The sequence below is a fragment of the Gallus gallus genome, chromosome 27 (genome assembly GCF_016699485.2).
Source record: "Gallus gallus isolate bGalGal1 chromosome 27, bGalGal1.mat.broiler.GRCg7b, whole genome shotgun sequence".
NCBI classification, from domain to species: Eukaryota; Metazoa; Chordata; class Aves; order Galliformes; family Phasianidae; genus Gallus; species Gallus gallus.
In genome coordinates this window covers 2,726,929-2,736,422 of record NC_052558.1, presented here as the reverse complement: position 1 = coordinate 2,736,422, position 9,494 = coordinate 2,726,929, and positions in this window count along the sequence as shown.

Below are 9,494 nucleotides of genomic sequence, written 5' to 3'. Positions count from 1 at the left end.
CAAACTAAACGCCGCCGACCTCTCCAGGTCTTTTTTTTTCCGGGCTGCAACGAAAGGCGGAGAGGAAAAAAAAAAGAAAAAGAAAGAAAAGCGGCGGTGGGCGCGCACTGCACGGCCGGCGGTGCGGAGCTGCGCTGGCCGCCGTTCAGCGCTGTATCTGCGCATCCGAGACACGTTGCAGCCGAAGGCTCCTCCAATCCGACCCCGGCGGCTCGCAAAGGGCCTGGCCCCGCTCCAGCCCCGAGATGTGTCTTTAATTTTTGCAGCATGACAGAAAAGAAAAGAATGTCATTCGCTCTGCCTCCTTTTTTTTTTTTTTTTCTTTTTTTTTTCTTTTTTTTTTTGGTGTTTTTCGGTCGTTTCGTGCGCGTGGATGGGAGGGAAAAGGGAAAAACGGGGAATGGGGAGGTTGGGGAGAGAGGGGGGGGGGGGGATGGATGGATGGATGGATGGATGGATGGATGGTGCCACCTCATCAGCCGCCCGCCCCAGGAATGCGGGCTTTTGTGCAGGGATGGGGGGAGGGAGGGAAGAGATCCCCCCCCCCCCCCCCCTTTAAAAAGAATATAATACTATGTAAAAAAAGGGGGTAAGCAGAAGAAAAGGCTGGAAAAGCCATTAGGATGGCGGGATGTGCGCTGGGAGCTGCAGGCCTGCTGCTGTGGGCGTCCGTTCTGCATTGGGGCAGCCGTGGGGGGCCCGACCCCCCCCCCCAGCACCCATCCCGTCCCAATGGGCCGCCCCGGCCCCGCGGCTCCCCCCGCGCTCAAAACCTCCCCCGAAAGGCGTCTTTTCACCCTCGTCTTTTCACCTTCCCCCCTAAAAAGCCTCTTTTTTTTCCACCCCAAAACTTCGACGGCCGCAGCTTCGCCCCGCAGCCGGAGCGGGGGGGGGGGGGATCGGGGGGGGCGGTGGGGGGGCGGCCCGCCCCACCGCGGGGCGCTGTGCTTCGGGTAGGACCTACAGAAACAGTGCGCGGATGGGGCGGGGGGCTCCGGCTGTGGGCTTTGTGTGCCGGCGCCGCATCTGGAGAGCGTTAACTCCGCTCGGCAGCGCGCACACATGGAGCGGATTAAATCCCTTCTCGCTTTCCTCCCCGCCCCCCCCCCACACCCCCCCCCCCCCCCACACCCCATCTCACCCACGGCCCCGCAGTGCTCTCAGCCCCCCCCCCACCCCACACACACACACTCAGATCTGCGCTGCCCCGAACCCCAAATCCCAGAGCGAAGGGTGGGCGGATGGAACCGGGGGTGCCTCAATGTGGGGTTGGGGAGTGCAGGTGTGTGTGACCCCACTGCTGTCCTATGGGGGACGCACGGCATCCCCAGAAAGGTGCTGGGGGGGATATTCCCCCCAAAAGGTGTTGGGGAGGTGGGGGGGGTATTTGCCCCATAAAGATGGGTTGGGGGGGGGGTATTTCCTCCAAAAGCTGCTGAGCCGGGGGTGTTTCTCCCATAAAGATACTGAGGGTGGGGGATATTTTGCCCCAGAAATAAGTTTTGGGGGAAGGGGGGGGGGATTCCTCCATAAAGATGCTGAGGGTGGGGGATTTTACCCTAAAATGGTGGTGAGGGGGGGGATATTCCCCCATAAAAGTGGCGAGGACGGGATATTCCCCCATAAAGATCCTGATGGGGGGGGATTTTTCCCCCAAAAAGATGATGCTGAGGGTGGTGTCCCCCCATAACGATGCTGAGAGGGGTGATTTCCTCCGTATGGGTGCTGAGAAGGGGATATTTCCCCCAAAAAAATGCTGGGGGGGGGGATATTTCCCCATAAGGGTACTGAGGGGGGGGGTTACCTCCATACAGATGCTGAGGGAGGGGATATTTCCCCATAGAGACGTCTGCGGGTCTTTCCCCGCATCCCACCGGGGGTCTGACCCCAAAGCTCTGCCCCATGGGGAGGGTGGGGGTCCGCACGCCTCAGTTTCCCCCCCACGGCCGCAGCCCGCAGCCCGCCCCACCCCGGCTATTCCTGAACCCCCGGCACCCTCCAATTGTGGCCGGCAGGGCAGAACCCCGTAATCACGGCACCGACTGCGCCGCTATTTCCAGCTGCGCTCAAAGCAGCCATGGGCGTAATTGGCCTCCGGGCCGCCAGCGAGACGTGGCTCCTCGCCCCAAAATAGGAGCTGCGTGGCCCACCGGGGACCCCCGGCCTTGGGGGGTGCAGGTGGATGGGGTGGGGGCTGCAGGGCGGCCCCGCTGTGCGTGCACCGTGTGGGATAGGGCTGCGGGGTCGGGGTTATGGAGGGGGTGGGGGCAACGTCAAGGTGGGTGAAGCTCCTGAATGGAGGGTGGGGGTCTTTAGGATGGGAGCACCCCAAGGGTGGGGGGATCCAAAGGTGGTGGGGATCCCCAGCATGGGGGTATCTCAAGGGTGGGGGCACCACAAAGGCAGCAGTATCCCCAACATGGGAAGGTCCCAAAGGTGGGTGTACCCCAAGGGTAGGGGGATCTCAAGGTCATAGGGATCCCCAGCATGGGGGTGTCTCAATGGTGGGGGTACCCCAAGGGTGAGGGCACCCCAAGAGTGAGGGCACCCCTAAGGCTGCGGTATCCCCAGTGTAGGCAGATCCCAAAGGTAGGGGCACCCCAAGGGTGCGGGGATCCCAAGGACGTGGGGATCCCCAGCATGGGGGTATCTCAGTGGTGGGGGCACCCCAAGGATGGAGGCACCCCAAGGGTGAGGGGATCCCAAGGACATGGGGTTCCCCAACATGGTGGTATCTCAAGTGTGGGGGCACCCCAAGGTTTGGGGTGTCTGCAAGATAGAAGGGGTCCCAAGGATTGAGGGGGGGAACCCAAGGATTGGGAGGTCCCAAGAATGAGGGTGCCCCAATGAGGGCATCCCGAGAGTGGGGGGATCCCAAAGGTGGGGCACTCCAAGGGAGGGGGATCCCAAAGATGGAGGGATCCCAAGGATGGGGGGATCCCAAGGATGGGGGATCCCAAGGATGGGGGTGTCCCCGACATAGAGAGGGTCCCAAGGATGGGGGAGATCCCAAGGATTGGGGGGTCCCAAGAATGCGGGTGCCCCAATTGTGAGGGCATCCCAAGAGTGGGGGGATCCCAAAAGTTGGAGTATCCCCAACATGGTGAGATCCCAAAGTTGGGGGCACCTCAAGGGTGAGGGATCCCCAACACGGGGATATCCCAAGGATGGGGACACCCAGAGGGTCTCAAGGATGATGGTGGGGGGGGGGGGGGCGGATCCCGAGGATGGGGACACTCCAAGGTTGAGGGCATCCCAAGAGTGGGGGGCACCCAAGGATTGGGGGGTGCCAAGAATGGGGGTACCCCACGGCGGGAGGGGCAGGGCTGTGCACCCCCAGTTGCGCAGCAGCAGCAGCCCAGCCCGGGCCCCCGCCGCCTCGGCTCGCAGAGCCTGAGATGGAAACTGTGAGGGCCGAAGTAACGCCGAATATTTTCCATTGCCGTTTTCTTTTCTTTTCTTCTCTCTCTTTTTTTTTTTAAGTTTCTTTCTTTTTTTTTTTCTCTCTCTCTTTTTTTTTCTCTCTTTTTTTCCTTCTCTGTTCCACTCTTCCATTTCATGGAAGAATCCCCACTCCCAACCGTGGCCCCACGCACCCCCACGGCCACAGTGGTGCCCCCAACCCCATCCAAGTGGGCCCACGGGGCTGGGAGGGATGCAGGGGGACCCCTGAACCCACACTGCCCCCCACAACCTCCGGGTCCCTGCAGAGGGGTTCACAGCCCACATTCCCTGCGAGGGGCCGGGATGGGGTGGGAATGGGAATGGGTATAGGGATGGCGTGGGGAGGGGGAGTGGGATGGGATTGGATGGGGGTGGGGGTGGGAAGGGATGGGGATGGGATGGGATGGGATGGAATGGAATGGAATGGAATGGAATGGAATGGAATGGAATGGAATGGAATGGAGGTGGGGATGACATGGAATGGGATGGGAATTGGAATGGGAATGGGGATGGGAATGGAAATGAGAATTGGATTGGGGATGGGGATGGGAATGGAAATGGAATGGGGATGGGGTAGAAAGGGGATGGGGAAAGGGAAGGGGATGAGGATGGAGATAGGGATGAGATGGGATGGGGAAGGGGATGGGGTAGAAAGGGGGTGGAGAAGGGGAAGGAGATGGGGTGGGGATGGGGTGGAAAGGACATTGGGGTGAGAATGAGGATAGGGATGGGGATGGGATGGGGGGGGGATGAGGTGGGTTAGAAAGGGGATTGGGAAGGGAATGGGGTAGAAAAGGGGACGGGGGAGGAGATGGGGTGGGGATGGGGATGGGAACAGGGTGGAAAGGGGATGGGGACGGCGCTGCAGACAGGGCGAGGACTCCTCGCTGCCGGCCGGCCCCAAAGCCTGGCTGGGATTCCTCCGAGTGACCTCATCCCCAGGGCTGGGACGGTGATCCCGGTGCCACGTGGCCGAGCCGTGGGGCTGCCAATGCCTGTCTCGCACCCTCCTCATCCTCAGTGCGTGGGGGCCATGGAGCTGCTGAGCCCCGCACCCCGAAAGCTGCCGGGGGGGGGGGGGGGCTGCGGGGACCCCCCGTGTTTGTGTGGGGGCAGAGCTGTAGGGTCCCCTCTGGCAGAAGAGGTGACATCGGTTGGTTTCCAAAGGGCGCTGAGCGCACTCAGTGCTGCACTGTCCCACTTTTGGGGTTTCTGGGTGCTGGGGGGGGGGGTGGAGCTGAATGGGGGGGTGGTGGAAGCAGCTGTGGGGAAATGGGGGGCAGAGGAATAGAGAGCGGAGCAGTGTGAGCACAGAGGGCGTCCAGAATGGCCACGGGGGGGGCAGGGCTGCTGGAGTGGGGGTGATTGGGGCGGTTGGGTTGGGGTGGTTGGGTGGGGGTTGGGGTGGGGTTGTTGTTGGGTTAGGGTGCATGGTATTTGGGGTGGTTGGGGTGGGGTTGTTGGGTTGGGGTAGTTGGTGGGTTAGGGTTCGTGGTATTTGGAGTGGTTGGGATGGAGTTCGTGGTATTTGGGGTGGTTGGGGTGGGATGGTTGGGTTGGGGTGGTTGGGCTGGGGTAGTTCGTGGGTTAGGGTTCATGGTATTTGGGGTGGTTGGGGTGGGGTTGTTGGGTTGGGGTTGTTGGTGGGTTAGGGTTTGTGGTATTTGGGGTGGTTGGGTTTTTCAGGTTAGGGTTTCTGATTTGGGGTGGTTGGGGTTTCTGGGTTGGGGTGGTTGGGATGGGGTTGGTGGTGGGATAGGGTTCACGGTATTTGGGGTGGTTGTTTTGGGGTCGGTGGCGGTTGGGTTGGGGTTTTTGCATTGGGGTTTCTGGGTTGGGGTGGTTGGGTGGGGGTTGGTGGTGTTTGGGTTAGAGTTGGTGGTATTTGGGGTGGGTGGGATGGTGTTTGTGGTGGTTCGGGCTGTTGGGTTGGGAATTTTGGTGGTTGGGGTGGTTGGTGGGTTGGGGTTCATGGCATTTGGGGTGGTCGAAGCGGGGCTGTTGTTGGGGTGGGGTGGTTGGGTTGGGGTCAGTGATAGTGGGGCTGTCGGGTTGGGGATGGGGTGGTTGGGGGTGTTGGGTTGGGGGGTTGGGGTGGGGCCGTCGGGCTGAGGCTGACACTGCTGGGTGGTGGAGTTGGGGTCGCTGAGCTGCGGTTGGGGGTCTGCCCTCCCTGTGGGTGCTTCAGTTAAGTTGAGGGGCCCCCCAAGTGTGCAGACGGGAGGTGGGGGGGTGGGAGGACAGACGGAGCGTGAGCAGACAGCGGGGTCCCCGGGTAAGGGGTCTGCAAAGCGGGGACCGGGGCTGCAAGGGCTGGGAGGACGGCAGCGGGGTGAGGCTGCACCCCCCACCTCGACCCCCCCCCATCCCGGCCCCACTCCGCAGTGCCCAAACCCGGCCTCTGCTCTTCCTCCTCCTCCTCCTCCTCCTCCTCCTCCTCTCCTCTCCAGCTGCTTCCCACCGCTCCCAGCCCCACGTCAGCACCGCTCCCCCCAGTTCATCCCAGTTCCCTGCCTGACAGACCAGCATGGATGTTGGGGGGGGGGGGGGGGGTTAACCCTTCCCTCTCGGGCTGCTGCTCCCCACCGTGTCCCCTTACCCTCACCACGTCCCCCCATCCCCTTCACCCCCCCAATTCACACAGCCCCCCCTTTTCTATGGGGTCCCCTATTCCCACGCCGTCTCCCCCTCATCCCATCTGCATCCGCAGTCCCTACAGTGCCCCCCCCGCCCCTATTCCCGTGGGTCCCCCCCATTTCCCTGGGGTCCCTTCCCCACGGTGTCCCCCAACCCCCCCCCCCCCCATCCTCTCCTCACCCCCCCGTTGCTATAGAACCCCCTATTCCCACGGTGTCCCCCCATACCCACGTTCCCCCCCAGCCCTTCCATTGCCGGGGGGGGTCCCCTATTTCCCCCCGCACTGCCCCTATTCCCACGGAGTGCCCCCACCCCCACGGTTCCCCCCCGCCCCCCCCCGGCCCCGCCACGTCCCGTCCCCAGCTGCCGGGCCCTGCCGCTTTGGCAGCGGGATTTGGCCATCGTGGAAATACGGGGGGGGGTGAAGGGGGGGGGGGGGGGGAGAATATTTGGGACGGGGGGGGGGTGGGGAGGAGGGGGGGGAGTGGCCTCGAGGAGGGGCGCGTCCCGCTCTGCAGCGGGCGGGGCCGCCCGACAAAAGGGTTTCAAAAGGATGGAGACGGAGCGCAGCCAAAAGTCCTCCACCCCCCCCCCCCCCCCCCCCCCCCCCCAACAACAACAGCCACCCCCCCCCCCCCCAAAAAAATACAACCCCAAGGATAAAACATCCAACCCAGCCCCGCAGGAGCCGCCCCAATGCGCAGCTGCGCTCAGCGAGAGGGAAACTGAGGCACAGGGATGGGCGGGGGGGGCGCTATGGGGCGGTGCTCTGCGCTGGGAACTCCTCCCCGGGCGGCCCCCCCGGCGTGGGGCACGCGGGCCCTCCGACCCCCCCGCCCGGACACGTCCCCGCTGCATCCACGTCGGCAGCAGAGGGGGAGGGGGGACCCCCGGGCTGCGCTGGGGGCAGAGTTTGGGTGGGGGGGGGACAGAACAGCGCTGCGGCCGTCCTGATAAACACAGCGCGGCTGCGGCCCGAGCGGTGCGGGAGCTGCAGTGCGGGCAGCATTGGGGTACACCGTGGGCAGCATTGGGGTTTCACTATGGGCACTATTGGGGTTACACTATGGGCAGTAGTGGGGTACACCATGGGCTGCATTGGGGTTATTGCATGGGCATCATTGGGGTACACCGTGGGTAGAAGTGGGGTTACACCATGGGCACTACTGGGGTTACACTATGGGCAGTAGTGGGGTACACAATGGGCAGCATTGGGGTTATTGCAAGGGCACCATTGGGGTACACCGTGGGCAGCATTGGGGTTTCACTATGGGCACTATTGGGGTTACACCATGGGCAGCACTGGGGTACACTATGGGCAGAAGTGGGGTTACACTATGGGCACTATTGGGGTTACACCATGGGCAGTAGTGGGGTACACCATGGGCAGCATTGGGGTTATTGCAAGGGCACCATTGGGGTACATCATGTGTAGAAGTGGGATTACACTATGAGCACTATTGGGGTTATAACATGGGCACTATTGGGGTTACACTACGGGCAGCATTGGGGTACATCGTGGGCAGTATTGGGGTACAACATGGGCACCATTGGGGTACACCATGGGCAGAAGTGGGGTTACACCATGGGCAGCGTTGGGGTTATTGCATGGGCATTATTGGGGTACACCGTGGGCGGTATTGGGGTTACACTGTGTGCAGTAGTGGGGTACATCGTGGGCAGTAGTGGGGTACAACATGGGCACCATTGGAGTACACCATGGGTAGAAGTGGGGTTACACTACGGGCACCATTGGGGTTACACCATGGGCAGTATTGGGGTACAACATGGGAACTATTGGGCTACAACATGAGCAGTATTGGGGTTACACCATGGGCAGCATTGGGGTTTCACTATGGGCACTATTGGGGTTACACTACGGGCAGTAGTGGGGTACACCATGGGAACTATTGGGGTACACCATGGGCAGCATTGGGGTATCCCATGGACAGAAGTGGGGTTACACTACGGACACCATTGGGGTTACACCATGGGCATTATTGGGGTTACAGCATGGGCAGCACCGGGACCCCCCCCATAAGCACAGAAGGAGGAGGGGACCGCACTTATGGGGTGGAGGGGGAACAAAGGGTCTTCCTGGAGAGGCCACACGTTGCTATTAGGGTGTGTGGGCAGCCCCGGTGCATGCAGCTCCTGCACGGTGCTGGTGGGTGCATGGGGTCAGCAGGGTGCACAGTGCAGCATGCACGACCGGTGTGCAACACGCATGCTCAGCATGCAACATGCAATGTGCATATAGTATGCAACATGTGTTGTCAGCATGCAACGTGCATATAAAGCATGCAGCGCGTGTTCTCAACGTGCAACATGCATACAAAGCATGCAACGTGCTCTAGGCGTGCAACATGTTATGTGCCTGCCAGGTGTGCAACATGCAAGCAAGTGCAATGTGTGCCCTCCGTGTGCAGCACGGTGCACAGTGGGTGCATGGTGCTGCGTGGGTGATGTGTGCACGTTGGTGGTGGTGCACAGAGTTGGTGGGTGCATGATTTTGGGTGCTGGATGGGTGCACAGTGCCACATGTGTGCATGGTGTTGGGTGGGCGCACAGCCCTGGATGGTTGCACGGTGCTGGTTGGGTGCACAGCGTTGGTAGGTGCACGGTGCAGGATGCATGCACAGCATTGCTGGGTGCAGTGTTGGTGGGTGCATTGGTGCTGGATGTGTGCACCGTGCTGCTGGGTGCTCAGTGTTGCTGGGTGCGTGGTGCAGGATGCATGCACAGCATTGCTGGGTGTCATGTTGCTGGGTGCACAGCGTTGATGTGTGCACAGTGCAGGATGCATGCACAGCATTGGTGGGTGCACAGTGTTGCTGGGTGCACGGTGCAGAATGCGTGCACAGCATTGCTGGGTGCAGAGCACTGATGTGTGCATGGTGCAGGATGTGTGCACCGTGCTGCTGGGTGCTCAGTGTTGCTGGGTGCGTGGTGCAGGATGCATGCACAGCATTGCTGGGTGTCATGTTGCTGGGTGCACAGCGTTGATGTGTGCACAGTGCAGGATGCATGCACAGCATTGGTGGGTGCACAGTGTTGCTGGGTGCACGGTGCAGAATGCGTGCACAGCATTGCTGGGTGCAGAGCACTGATGTGTGCATGGTGCAGGATGCGTTCACAGCGTTGGTGGGTGCACAGCATTGCTGGGTGCAGTGTTGCTGGGTGCACAGTGTTGCTGGGGGCACAGTGCATGATGCATGCACGGCATTGCTGGATGCGCGGTGCAGGATGGGCGCACGGCATTGCTGGCTGCAGTGTTGCTGGGTGCACAGTGCAGGATGCATGCACAGCCTTGGTGGGTGCACAGCGTTGCTGGGTGCACAGTGCAGGATGCATGCACAGCCTTGGTGGGTGCACGGCGTTGCTGGGTGCAGTGTTGCTGGGTGCACAGTGCA